The 11,757-nt window shown below is 45.9% G+C and overlaps 1 non-coding gene across 1 annotated transcript; it reads right to left on the bottom strand.

The window, feature by feature from the left end:
• Positions 1 to 11,136: 11,136 nt before the first annotated feature.
• LOC141675500 (small nucleolar RNA R71) lies at positions 11,137 to 11,243 on the bottom strand. The gene has a single exon (XR_012556149.1). It is a non-coding gene; the product is annotated as a small nucleolar RNA R71 (small nucleolar RNA).
• Between the last annotated feature and the right edge of the window lie 514 nt (positions 11,244 to 11,757).

Genomic DNA, 11,757 nt, shown 5'->3' with positions numbered 1-11,757 from the left:
AGATAAACACCAGCAATCTTATTTAAATATTAGATCTTCATGTTAGAGTTTTCACCTTGGGTAGCTTGGCAAGAACACCATAGGTTAGCAAGTTGGCATCAAGTAACACAAAGAAGCCTTAGTTTTTTGAGACAAAGGATTTTCAAAATGAGAGAAAGGTAATGGCTTGCAGTATTAATTGTTTTCTCACAGGTACATATTATCATGGAAATTTAAATTTTGTTACTTTCGTCTTGTAAAAAAGGATTCTGTTATAGGGAGAATTTCGTATAACAGTATTTTGGAGGTTATTGGCCTCAATAAAGATCAACGGTGGTGTTTGAGGGCGGAGGAAGGTTATGTATGGTGGTGTCTGGGCTTGTATGTTGACTTCTTAAGAAAGAATAGGGTTTGTTATTCTCTATCAAGTGTCGACTCATGTCTCATACAAGTGCCTACGTACCCTATTTATAGGGATCAAGCCTCACGTAGTTCTTGGGGAACAAGTCACATAGGCTAGGGTTAGGGTTTTTCAACCCGTGCAGCCCAAACCCATGATAAAGTCAGGCCTTCAGCCAATTACTCATGTAAATATCGACCGACTCCACAAGCTTCCTACAATCTCACGGCATCTCCGCATTTCTTCCCATAATTGTAGGAAGAACCCGTGTCGGCCCTGAAATTTATGAGCAACTCAGTCATCTATGAGTCACTTTCCATAATACACATAAAGTCCTCTAATGCGGGCCGGCCTGGTTACCTCGGCCCGCACCGCCTTCCTTTCTAATCAATAAATACAATGTTACCTCTATTTTTATAAGATGTGGGCTCATGGGCCCAGCTCGCGTGTTGGCACCTGAGCCCAGCCCGCGTGTAGTCGCCTGAGCCCAGCCCGCAAGTGGGCATCCAGATGACAAGTGTGATCCCATCTTATATGTGTGAGCCCGGCTCACAAGTGAGAGCCCAGCTCTCATGTGAGAGACCACCGACTCACTCATCATGAGCCCAGCTCGCATGCACTGGCCCAAATCACATTAATCCACGATTTTAGCTCATACATGAGAGCCCAACTATTCAATGTTCCCATGGGGACCTATTTAGGGTCCATGACCGAAAGCGGGCATAACAACTACCCCCAAAATTCCTGGTCGCATCTTGAGGCTAGAAATTTTCCAAAATTAGCTTTTTTTGGCCTCGCAAGTGCGAGCCCACGAGGCCGCACCATCCAGCCTCGCATGTTCCTTTAACAGTCAAGAGTTTTTAAACTCATAACAGCTGTAGAATAGCTGGCGTAGGGATGCGTGTCATCCTCTGAGATTATGACACGTGGAATTCTCCCTTTTTCTCTCCTGTTTCCTATAAATATGTGAGATCTTCACTTCATTTCTAATATTTCCAAGAACACTTATCGAACTGCTGCCCATTTTGCTCAAGGATCTACCACGGCGAAAACCATCATCACCATAAGAACCGTCTGCCGGTGGCGATATTCTCCGAGAACAAATTCATCAGGATCATCCTACACTTCACCTACAGGTACCCCTTTGATTTTCAATCATTCATATCCATTCATGTTTGTTTATTTGCACCACGCGAGCATACACCACATGTTCGATGCGAGCCCGCACACAATCACGAAACGCGATGCGAGACTGTCTGCTCGCTTATATACTTAGGTGTGATCCTGTGTGAGACGTGAGGACACTTAAGTGCGACCCCATACCTATTTTTACTTTCTTTTAGGGCCACACACTAATATTCACCATCTTTTACAGATGTCGAGTGCGTCTTCAGCCCGCTCATATGGATCGTCTCATTCTTTCTCAAGCCCGGCTCATTCTGCTTTCAACCCGGCTCGCTCTTTAGCCACTCCGTCTTCATTAAATCAATATCCACCTGAACAGCGAGGCTCGAAGGACTTCCAACATGAGCTGACCTCCCTATCTGGACGTCTTAGCCAACCTATTTCTCCCGGCTCTGCTATCACCCCTCAAGGGGCCCTGAACATTGCTAGAGATAAGAACTCCTTGCGATCAAGTGGCTCCGGCTCGCTGGATATTCACCTTGACCCTAACCCTGAATACTACACTAGGGAGAAGAATATTTACGATTGGAGAAACAGGCCTGTGGACCTTTCCAAGATACCAGCCTCCATCGGGGTGGAAGAACTCTCAAAACGCGAGCCCGCCCCTTTGGACAAAGAACGAGCTGAGGAGATTTTAAGAGAGATGGTTTAAGAGAGGGCGGCAATGACCTCGACCCCATTCATGTCGACTCGGAGTCCACTGACAGCGACCTGGGGAGTGCCTATTATGATACTAAGAAAGGAAAGGAGCCTGTTCCTGCAGAGTATCCCATATTGGGGCTCGAGGGTGAAGAAGACGGCTCACATTGGTCTTATGATTCCCCTCAAAGTGAGGAGGTGGCAGATGTTACAAGTCAATTTAATATTTGCAATTATAACTATATCCCCGCGGCTTCTCTTGAGCCTTATGTGCCTCATGCCCAGCCTGAGCTTGAGGGTGAATTTATCTTCAGAAAGCAGATTATCCCAGATGGGGAGGAGAGTTCTACTATGGCCGAGGAGATAAAGGTGCTCGCTTGCCACGATCTGCCCACCTCGCTTACTCAGAAGCACTTGGCTGAGCATAACGAGCAGTTCCAGCTCGAGGGTCATATTTTCTTGCCCTTGACGCACATGAGATGCTATAGATTCAACCACCCTGAGAATGGAGGCAGGGTGCCTCGCATGGTTTTTTCCACCTTTCTACTTAGGCTAGGAATCTCTTCACCCCTCCATCCTTTCATTAAGGACGTTTGCGAGTACTACCAGCTCGCACCCCTTCAGATCAATCCGAATGGATACTGGGCCGCCCTTGTACTGTACATCATGTACCATAAGTGTGGGTACCCTCCTCTAACCGTGAGGCAGCTGGACTATTTCCTCAACTTGAAGCACTCGCCCAATGACTTTAGGTATTTTTACCTCTCCGTCTGGCTGTGCTTCAACAATAGAACCTCACTCACAATGGGCCGAGCAATTCAGGGAAGTGGAAGAGCCCCTACTTCTATATCCACAGGTGCCCCGAGTCCAGACTCACTTCTATTATAATCCATGTAAGTTCTCCCTGGCCGCATTTTTTTTCTTCATAATAGTTCTTTCTTAACACAAAAAATGTTTTTATTCATCTACAGCCACCCCGCCTCGCAATGTGCTTGATGGTCAGGAAAAGATACACATGAATAGCCTTCTAGGATTTCCCAAGGCGGACAGGGATATCAGAAAACTCATAACGACCTCGAACCTGGTCGCATGTGGGTTTTTGAAGGATGGAGTGAGGCTGACACCCCAAAAAAAGAAGCCAAAGAAAAGAGCCATAAAGGGTAAGAACATCCGGCCCGCACATGCGAGCCCGTGTGCTCATATTCCTATATCTCCTGCACGCATCATCCCTTACATTGCATTTTAATTTTAAGCATTTACTATCTGCTCGCATCTCCTCTATCCATTGTATCTTGTTGTGACTAACGTATTGTTTTATTGTCTTCTTTTCAGTAATAGCCATCTCCCATATTCCCTTCATGGAAGAGGTTGAGCAAGCCGCGACCTCGGGCCCAGTTCAGCCCGCGGCGGCGATCACAGGGGCTCGCTCTCAGGTTAATCCTGCAGCCCGCATGACCACTCTTACTAAGCATCTCAAGAGTGGAGGGCCCTCTCCTCGGCTGAAAAGGCATCGAGATCCCAAAGAGGGAAGAACCGGTGAGCCCGACCCAAAAAAGGCTGCTCCATCTGATTCCCCTCTCCCTACTTCTTCTTCTACCAACACGGTCGCAACCACATTTGGCCGACTCGCTCAAGCTCACATCAGTGACCAGGATGTGAAGAATTGGACTTCTTCTTCTCTTGAGGCCAACAACGATGCGCTGACCCGCGCCGCGGCTGAGGTGTACTACCGTCAGCTGTCTAGGGCTTGAAAAATTCGATCCATCAGCCAGACCAACATAAAGCTCGACTCTAAGGTCAAATCCCTTCAGAGCAAGATAGCGAGCACGGGTAGGAGAAAGTCACGCTTGTGAACTACAACCAGAAGATGCTTGATCTGTCCGCTGCTCATGAGAATGCGCTAAGGGATCAGAAGGAGGCTCATGACCTGGCCGGGAATGCATGGAAGAAGGAGAAAGAGGGTCCCGAGGAGAAGGTGCTCGAGCTGGAGGGGTCGGTTTCTGCCTTGACCGCGGGCCGCGAGGCCGCCCTTGCTGATGCCAGGAACCCGGGGGCCAGGAACTTCATGAAAATCTTTATCAGCAAGGTTCCTGACTTCGATTGGGGTGCTCTAGGCGCTGGTACAGCTAGGCACACTGAGAAGTTGAAGCTAGAGATGGAAATGGATGCCCAAATTGCTGAGAAGGCCCGGCTCGTAGCCGAGGAGGCCCGGCTCGTAGCTGAGCAGGCTCGGCTCGTAGCTGAGCAGGCCCGGCTCGCGGCTGATCAAGCTAGTAAGGAGACAGAGGCAGATAAGTATTAATTTAATTTAATTTTGAAAATAGACTTTTGAATGGTTAAGTGGGCACCCTTCTCGCCTCGCATATGTATTTGAAATATTCTGCCTCGGGGCATAACTTATTTACAACTTTCTTGTATAAAATGTCAAGTCTTTTGTGCCCGCATTTATCTTTATTATGCTAGCTGGTTTTCTTTATTTTGTGTAAACTTACAATGCCTCTAATGACCAAAAGCTATCATAACCCTGGCCGCGTATGGCGGGTGTTAGACCTTCACAGCGAGCCGAGCTCATCAGCCCGCATAAATGTTCAATCAAGTAAAATCAATGATAATTTTAAGTAGAACAGGCTCACACCATTGCTAACTCACAAGTGTTGCATGTGCGCTTGCATTAGCGAGCCGGGCTCAGGGGTTCGCATCTTATTCCTGTGTCCTCTCCTCGCATAATATGACCCTGACCATATTTGATAGAGGGTTGGGCTCCCCAGCCCGCACCCTCTAACACATGTCGCCTTGCGAGCCAGGGATTTGGGCTCGCATCGTGCCTCTTTCTACCTTCATAGTTTTATCGTCATCTTTAATCTGTTTTGTGCTTATTATTTTTCCAAGCAGGCCGAGGCCCAGCTCGGTTCATAGACTTGCTGTAAAGCGGGTCGGGGCCCGGCTTGACTTATGATTTTAACACGTTAATGAAATAACTGTTTTATCCTCGCATGGGCTCTGAAGGATGGGATCCCCTGCTGGGTATTTTAATCTAATAACAGGAGTTAAAATATCAAGGCACGAATAAATATCAATCGTTCATTCATAGATAATGGAAAGTGAAAGGGTTATATGCTTGTGGTCACAGGGAGGCACCTATATGGAACTACCCCCCAGGACTTAGGAATATTTTAAGATAATACTAAGTCTGAGAAGAATAATATTACTGATAATACTTGCGGAGGTGTTCCACGTTCCAGGCTCTTGGGATCAACTTGTCTTGCATATCATTGAGGTGGTAAGTTCCCTCCCAGAGCACTGATTTTATCTTGTAGGGGCCTTCCCAATTTGCCCCAAAAACTATGTGGCTCACCACCTTGGTGTTTGGCATGACCCGGCGCAGAACCAAATCTCTCACCTTAAAAGTCTGGGCTCAAACCTTAATATTGTAGTGCCTAGTTTCTTCCTGAGTTTTTTCGATCATGTCCAAATAGAGCCGATGGTTGACCTCATTTGCCTCTGAGTCATAGTTGTCCCTCCGAAAAGATCCTGCCCCTACTTCGACGGGCACCATAGATTCACACCCATACACCAAAGAAAAAGGGGTCTCTCCAATTGTGGTTCGGGGGGTCGTATTGTAAGACCACATGACCTCTACGAGCTCCACTGGCCATGTCCCTTTCCTCTCTTCAATCTTTGCCTTCAAGATGTGCTTAATGATTTTATTAACAGCCTCCGTCTGCCCATTGCTTTGGGGGTGGCAAACTACACTAAAACTCTTCTGAATTCTCAGCTGCTCACAAAATTCCCGCATTTCCTTGCTATCGAACTATTTCCCGTTATCTGATACTAACTTGTAAGGGATGCCATAGCGGTACACAATGGTCCTGTGCATAAATTTCTTGAGCTTTTTTTGCCGTGATAGTGGCTAAAGGCTCGGCCTCTGCCCATTTAGTGAAGTAATCTACCGCAACAACTGCATACTTGACACCTCCCTTGGCCTTCGGGAGTTCTCCAATCAGATCAATTCCCCACATAGAGAAGGTCCAAGGGCTCATGAGGGATGTGAGAGGGGCCACGGGGTTGTTGTAATAATTGCATATCGCTGACACTTATCACAAGCTCGAGAGAATTCAAAGGCGTCTTTTTTAGTGTTGGCCAGTAGTAACCCTGATGGAGGATTTTCTGAGCTAGAGAGCTACCCCCCGAGTGCCTGCCACAAATGCCCTCGTATACTTCCCTTAGGATATATTTGCATTCATCCCCATCTATGCACTTGAGGAGGGGCACACTGAACCCTCTTCTGTATAGGACCCCATCGTATATCACATAGCGGGATGCCTTGTATTTTATTCTTCTTGCTTCATTCTTTTTGTCTGGGAGTGATCCTTCTTTTATGTAGGCTAAGATAGGTGTCATCCATGTGGAGTCGAGGTTATAACTGAAGCTACCCACCTCGTGTTCGGGCACACTAGGCTGCCTCTGTATATCAAGGGGCACGACCCCTAACAAAGTGGCCTCACGGCGCGAGCCAAGCTTAGCCAGCTCATCCGCGCCTTCATTCTGCCAGCGAGGAATTAGTTCCAGCCTCACCTCATTGAATCTCTCAATTATCCTCTGCGCACACTTCAGGTAAAGCTCTGTTCTTGGCCCCTTATCTTGGTACCCCCCTTTATCTGATAGACCACGATCATGAAGTCACTAAATACATTCAAATTTTCCATCTTTATTTCCAGAGCTAGCTTGAGACCGTTGATCAGGGCCTCATACTCAGCATCATTATTGGTTGCATGAAAGGCCAGATGGGTCGCGCGTCTGATCTTGTGCGCATCTGGGCTGATTAGCTCAATTCCAGCTCCTGCCCCATCCCCATTAGAGGCTCCATCCACAAATAGGCTCCACCATGGGGCACTATTTTGGCTTTCCAGCCTGACCTCTTCTGCACTAGGTATGACAACAAGGGCTCCCTGTTCCACTTCTTGATGTGGAGGAAATTCCAGCACAATATCGGCCAGGGCTTAGCCTTTGATTGCTGTCCTTGGCTTATAATCCACCTCGAACTAGCCGAGCTCAACCATCCACTTCAGCATTCGACCAAAAGACTCAGGTTTGTGCATTACTTGCCTCAGGGGGTAGGAGGTTCGTACTTCTATCCTGTGCACCTGAAAATAGGGCCTGAACTTTTGGGAGGCCAAGATCAGAGCATATGCTAATTTCTCGAGGTTTGTGTACCGAGTCTCCGCGTCGGCTAGCCTTTTACTCACATCATATACCGGGAGCTCGATATAATTCTCCTCTCAGACCAATACCGTACTTACTGCAAAGTCAGAGACGGTCAAATATAGGACCAGAGTCTCACCTGCCTTTGGGTTGGACAACATTGGAGGGCTGCTGAGATGCTTCTTTATTTTCTGAAAGGCTTCCTCACACTAGTCTGTCCACTCAAAATTCCTCCCCACTCCTTTAATTGCTTTGAAGAACTCCTGGCATTTATCGGAGGACTTTGAGATGAAACGGTTTAAGGCAGCCACTCGCCCCGTTAAGCTTTGGACATCCTTCACCCGTCGGGGGGGATCTCATCTCGAGTAGGGCTCGTATTTTGGCGGGGTTGGCCTCAATGCCCCTATGGTTGACAATAAATCCCAAAAACTTCCCTGACTCGACCCCGAACACACATTTTTGGGGATTGAGCTTCATCCTGTACTCCCTTAGAATCTGGAACATTTCTGATAGGTGGCGGACATGATCCTTTGCTTCCATTGACTTCACAAGCATATCATCTACATAAACCTCCATAATCTTCCCCAACTGATGTTTAAACATCTTGTTCACCAACCTTTGATAGGTTGCTCCAACGTTAAGGAGCCCGAAGGGCATCCCGATATAACAATAGAGGCCCCGATCAGTAATAAAGGAGGTGTGCTCCTGATCTAGGTCGTACATTGGGATTTGGTTATATCCTGAATAAGCATCCATAAAGCTAAGTAATGCGTGCCCGGCTGTGGAATCAACTAGCTGGTCGATTCGGGGTAGAGGAAAACTATCCTTCAGGCAAGCTTTGTTTAGGTTGGTGAAGTTCACACATGTCCTCCATTTGCCATTTGGTTTCTTGAAAAACACTGGGTTGGCCAGCCACATGGGGTAGAAGGCTTCCCTTACAAGCCCTGTCTTCCTCAGTTTATCCAACTCTTCTTTGAGGGCCTCTGCCCTCTCTCCACTAATCGGACGCCTCTTTTGTCTGACCCCCTTCTTTTTCGGGTCCAAGTTGAGCCGGTGGCACATGACATTCGGGTCAATCCCTATCATATCAGAGTGTGACCATGCGAAGACATCCAAATTTCTCCTCAAGAATTGGGCTAGATCCTCCCTCAAGTCAGGGCTTAAGTTAGAGTCTATTCTGAGTACTTTGGAAGGATCATCCGGGTTTACCAAGATTGGAATTGTGTTCTATGTGGCCCCGACCCTTTCAACCATTGGGGGCATTCTCGGGTCTAAGTCTTCCCGAGCCTCACTAGATTCTCCCACTTCCATGATTGCCAAACCTTCTGTATCCTCGAGCTCGAGCTGGTGAGCTTGGGCCGGATTTATCAAGTGTCCAGAGGTCGTGGTAACTGTGTGAGTAATTCCGCTAGGCAGATCCATGGTTGTTGTTGTCTCTGTGCGTGCCCACTTCCCTTTCCTGAGTCTTGCAGCGATTTGTTCTGGGCTTTCTTCTTCATAACTTGCCTCTTCTACAATCCCCTCCTGTACCAACATGATGGGCTGAGAGGCTTCCATCAGCAAGGCTGATAAGTGGCATTTTATACCACTTAGAACGTCTTAAAATGGCTTAAATTGGTGTCTTGAAATCAAGTATTTTGTGTATTTGATGCGTTTTTCTAGTGTTTATGCATTTCAGGGTATTAGTTGCATTTCGGGGGAGGAATCATCAATATTAAGCCTTGGCATGTGTTCACCGTTGCGAAAGGAAAGAAACGGGCAGATTACGGCGAAAAAACGGAGCAAAATCAGATTTTTTCCAGTAGAGGTCTGAGCGCCCGCTCAGCATTGCTGAGCGCCCGCTCAGCATTGCTGAGCGGCCCGCTCAGCATTGCTGAGCGGCCGCGCAGCAAGCTGAGCGCCCGCTCAGCTATGCTGAGCGGCCGCGCAGGGTCGGGAAAAAAGATATATTATTTTAGGACTTCTACTTCTGTTTGGTTTCCACTTCTATGTAATCTGAGTTTTATGGGACTATTATATAAGTAGATTTGAGACGTTTTTCACAAGGGGGGATTGAAGAAGATTGTGTTTTTACGCAAGGAGCGAAGGAGATAAGGAAGAAGACCGATTTAGCACACTGCAACGAAGAGGAAGCATATCTTCTTGTGATTCTTGTTTCGTTGTAACGTTGGATGCTAGTTTTCTTGCTTTGAACTTATTTACTCTTGTGACGCACTCTGTTTTAATATAATTAGTTTAGTTATTATTTTCTTGTGTTTGTTTAATCATGATTTCATATGAACCCATGATGACGATAAGTGCTATTATGGGCTAATCGTGATCATGGGGTTGCAACGGATTTATTATGGAATTCTTTAGTTAATTGTTTAATACATTAGTGTGTGATGATTGTATGATATCTAGTATTGGTTGTGCGTAGTCATCTTATGTGCGTCGCGAACATATAAGATAGGGTGTTAATCTCTTGTGAAGCGACGGTGGATCTTGAGATTTAGAACTTGCCATACTAGCATAGTTTCATGTACGTTGTATATGATTAGTGGTAACTCTAACAGTTTTATTTGCCCTATGTAATCAAAAGGAATAACTTGTGCTTAAATCGTTGTGTTGTCAATTTCTGTAGACATATAGGAACTCAACATAATTGATGACTATTCAACTTCTATCTTAATTGTGGATGCTTGGTAAAATGGTATTAGTACAATGAAAGTTGGCTTTTATCAGTTTCGTGTTATTCGATTAATATCATCACTGTCACATGCTAAAGGTATCAACAATGGCTATTGAAGGAAGTAATAATGAAGTTGTGATCTCATGAGTGTTTTATTGTTGATAAATTGAAGTGTTAGTTAAGTGATTAATTAAGTAGTTAATTGTAGTTAATATTTAATCAACAATTTTAAGTGTTAGTGTCTTAACATTGAGAAGTAATCAGACATTGGTGAGTGAGTTCAATTAGACAATAATTTAGTCTGAGTCTCTGTGGGAACGAACTAGAAAGTATTCTATATTACTTGCGAACGCGTATACTTGCGTGAATATTAGTGCGTGTTTTCGCCCTAACAAGTTTTTGGCGCCGCTGCCGGGGACTCGGCGTATTTGTTTAGTTTATGTACTTACCATCATTGGTCATTAGGACTCAGTGATTAGGACGTAGTAGTTAATTAGGATTTTCGGTTGTGTTTCAGGTACTTTAGCAAGCGTTTATGCAAACTCGTTCTCGTGCTCGCAAGAGGACTTTAGATACAGCTGAGGAGACAGACGAAGTTCTTGATATTCTGGAGAAGTTAGATTTTGAGGATTCGGATTCAGGAACTGAGCAGAAAGAACCAGTAAACATGGGAGATCGTATTGTTCAAGCTGATCCAACTCTTATGGATTTTTCTCGGCCTAAAATTGATGACATTCAGTCAAGCATCCTTCATCCGGCTATTCAAGCTAACACCTTTGAAATCAAGCCGGGCACTATTCAGATGATGCAGAATTCTGTTTCTTTTGGAGGAGCGGCAACTGAAGACCCCAACATGCACATAAGGAATTTTGTCGAGATCTGCAGCACTTTTAAGTACAATGGCGTGACTGATGAGGCTATCAAGTTGAGGCTTTTCCCATTCTCACTGAGGGACAAGGCTAAAGACTGGTTACATTCTGAACCAGCTGGGTCCATCACTACGTGGCTAGATCTTGCGCAAAAGTTTCTGGTGAAGTTTTATCCGATGGCAAAGACTGCTGCTATGAGGAGTGCTCTTACTCAGTTTGCGCAGCAACCTACAGAATCTATGTGCGAGGCTTGGGAACGCTACAAGGAAATATTGAGAAAATGTCCACATCATGGAATGCCGGATTGGATGGTGATCACTGGTTTCTATAATAGTTTGGGGGCCCAATCTCGGCCCATGCTTGATGCAGCAGCTGGAGGCGCCTTATGGGCTAAAAGCTATACTGAGGCGTATAATCTTATAGAGACGATGGCTGCAAATGAGCATCAAAACCCAACTCAGAGGATGACGTCAGGCAAGGTAGCAGGTATTCTGGAAGTTGATGCAGCCACCGCTATTGCAGCCCAGCTCCAAGCGCTATCAATGAAGGTTAATTCTCTGGCTACATATGGAGTTAATCAAATAGCTATGGTTTGTGAGCTTTGTACAGGTTCTCATGCTACGGATCAGTGTTCTCTTGTCAACGAATCTGTTCAGTATGTGAATAACTATCAGCGACAACAGTAGCTTATGCCAGTAACCTATCATCCTAACAACAGAAATCATCCAAATTTCAGCTGGGGAAATAATCAGAATGCTATTCAGCCACCATATCAGCAAGGAGTGAGTAAACAGTTTAACCCACCTGGATTC

Source organism: Apium graveolens, chromosome 7 (genome assembly GCF_009905375.1).
Source record: "Apium graveolens cultivar Ventura chromosome 7, ASM990537v1, whole genome shotgun sequence".
Taxonomy (NCBI): domain Eukaryota; kingdom Viridiplantae; phylum Streptophyta; class Magnoliopsida; order Apiales; family Apiaceae; genus Apium; species Apium graveolens.
This window is presented reverse-complemented; position numbering and strand designations above follow the sequence as displayed.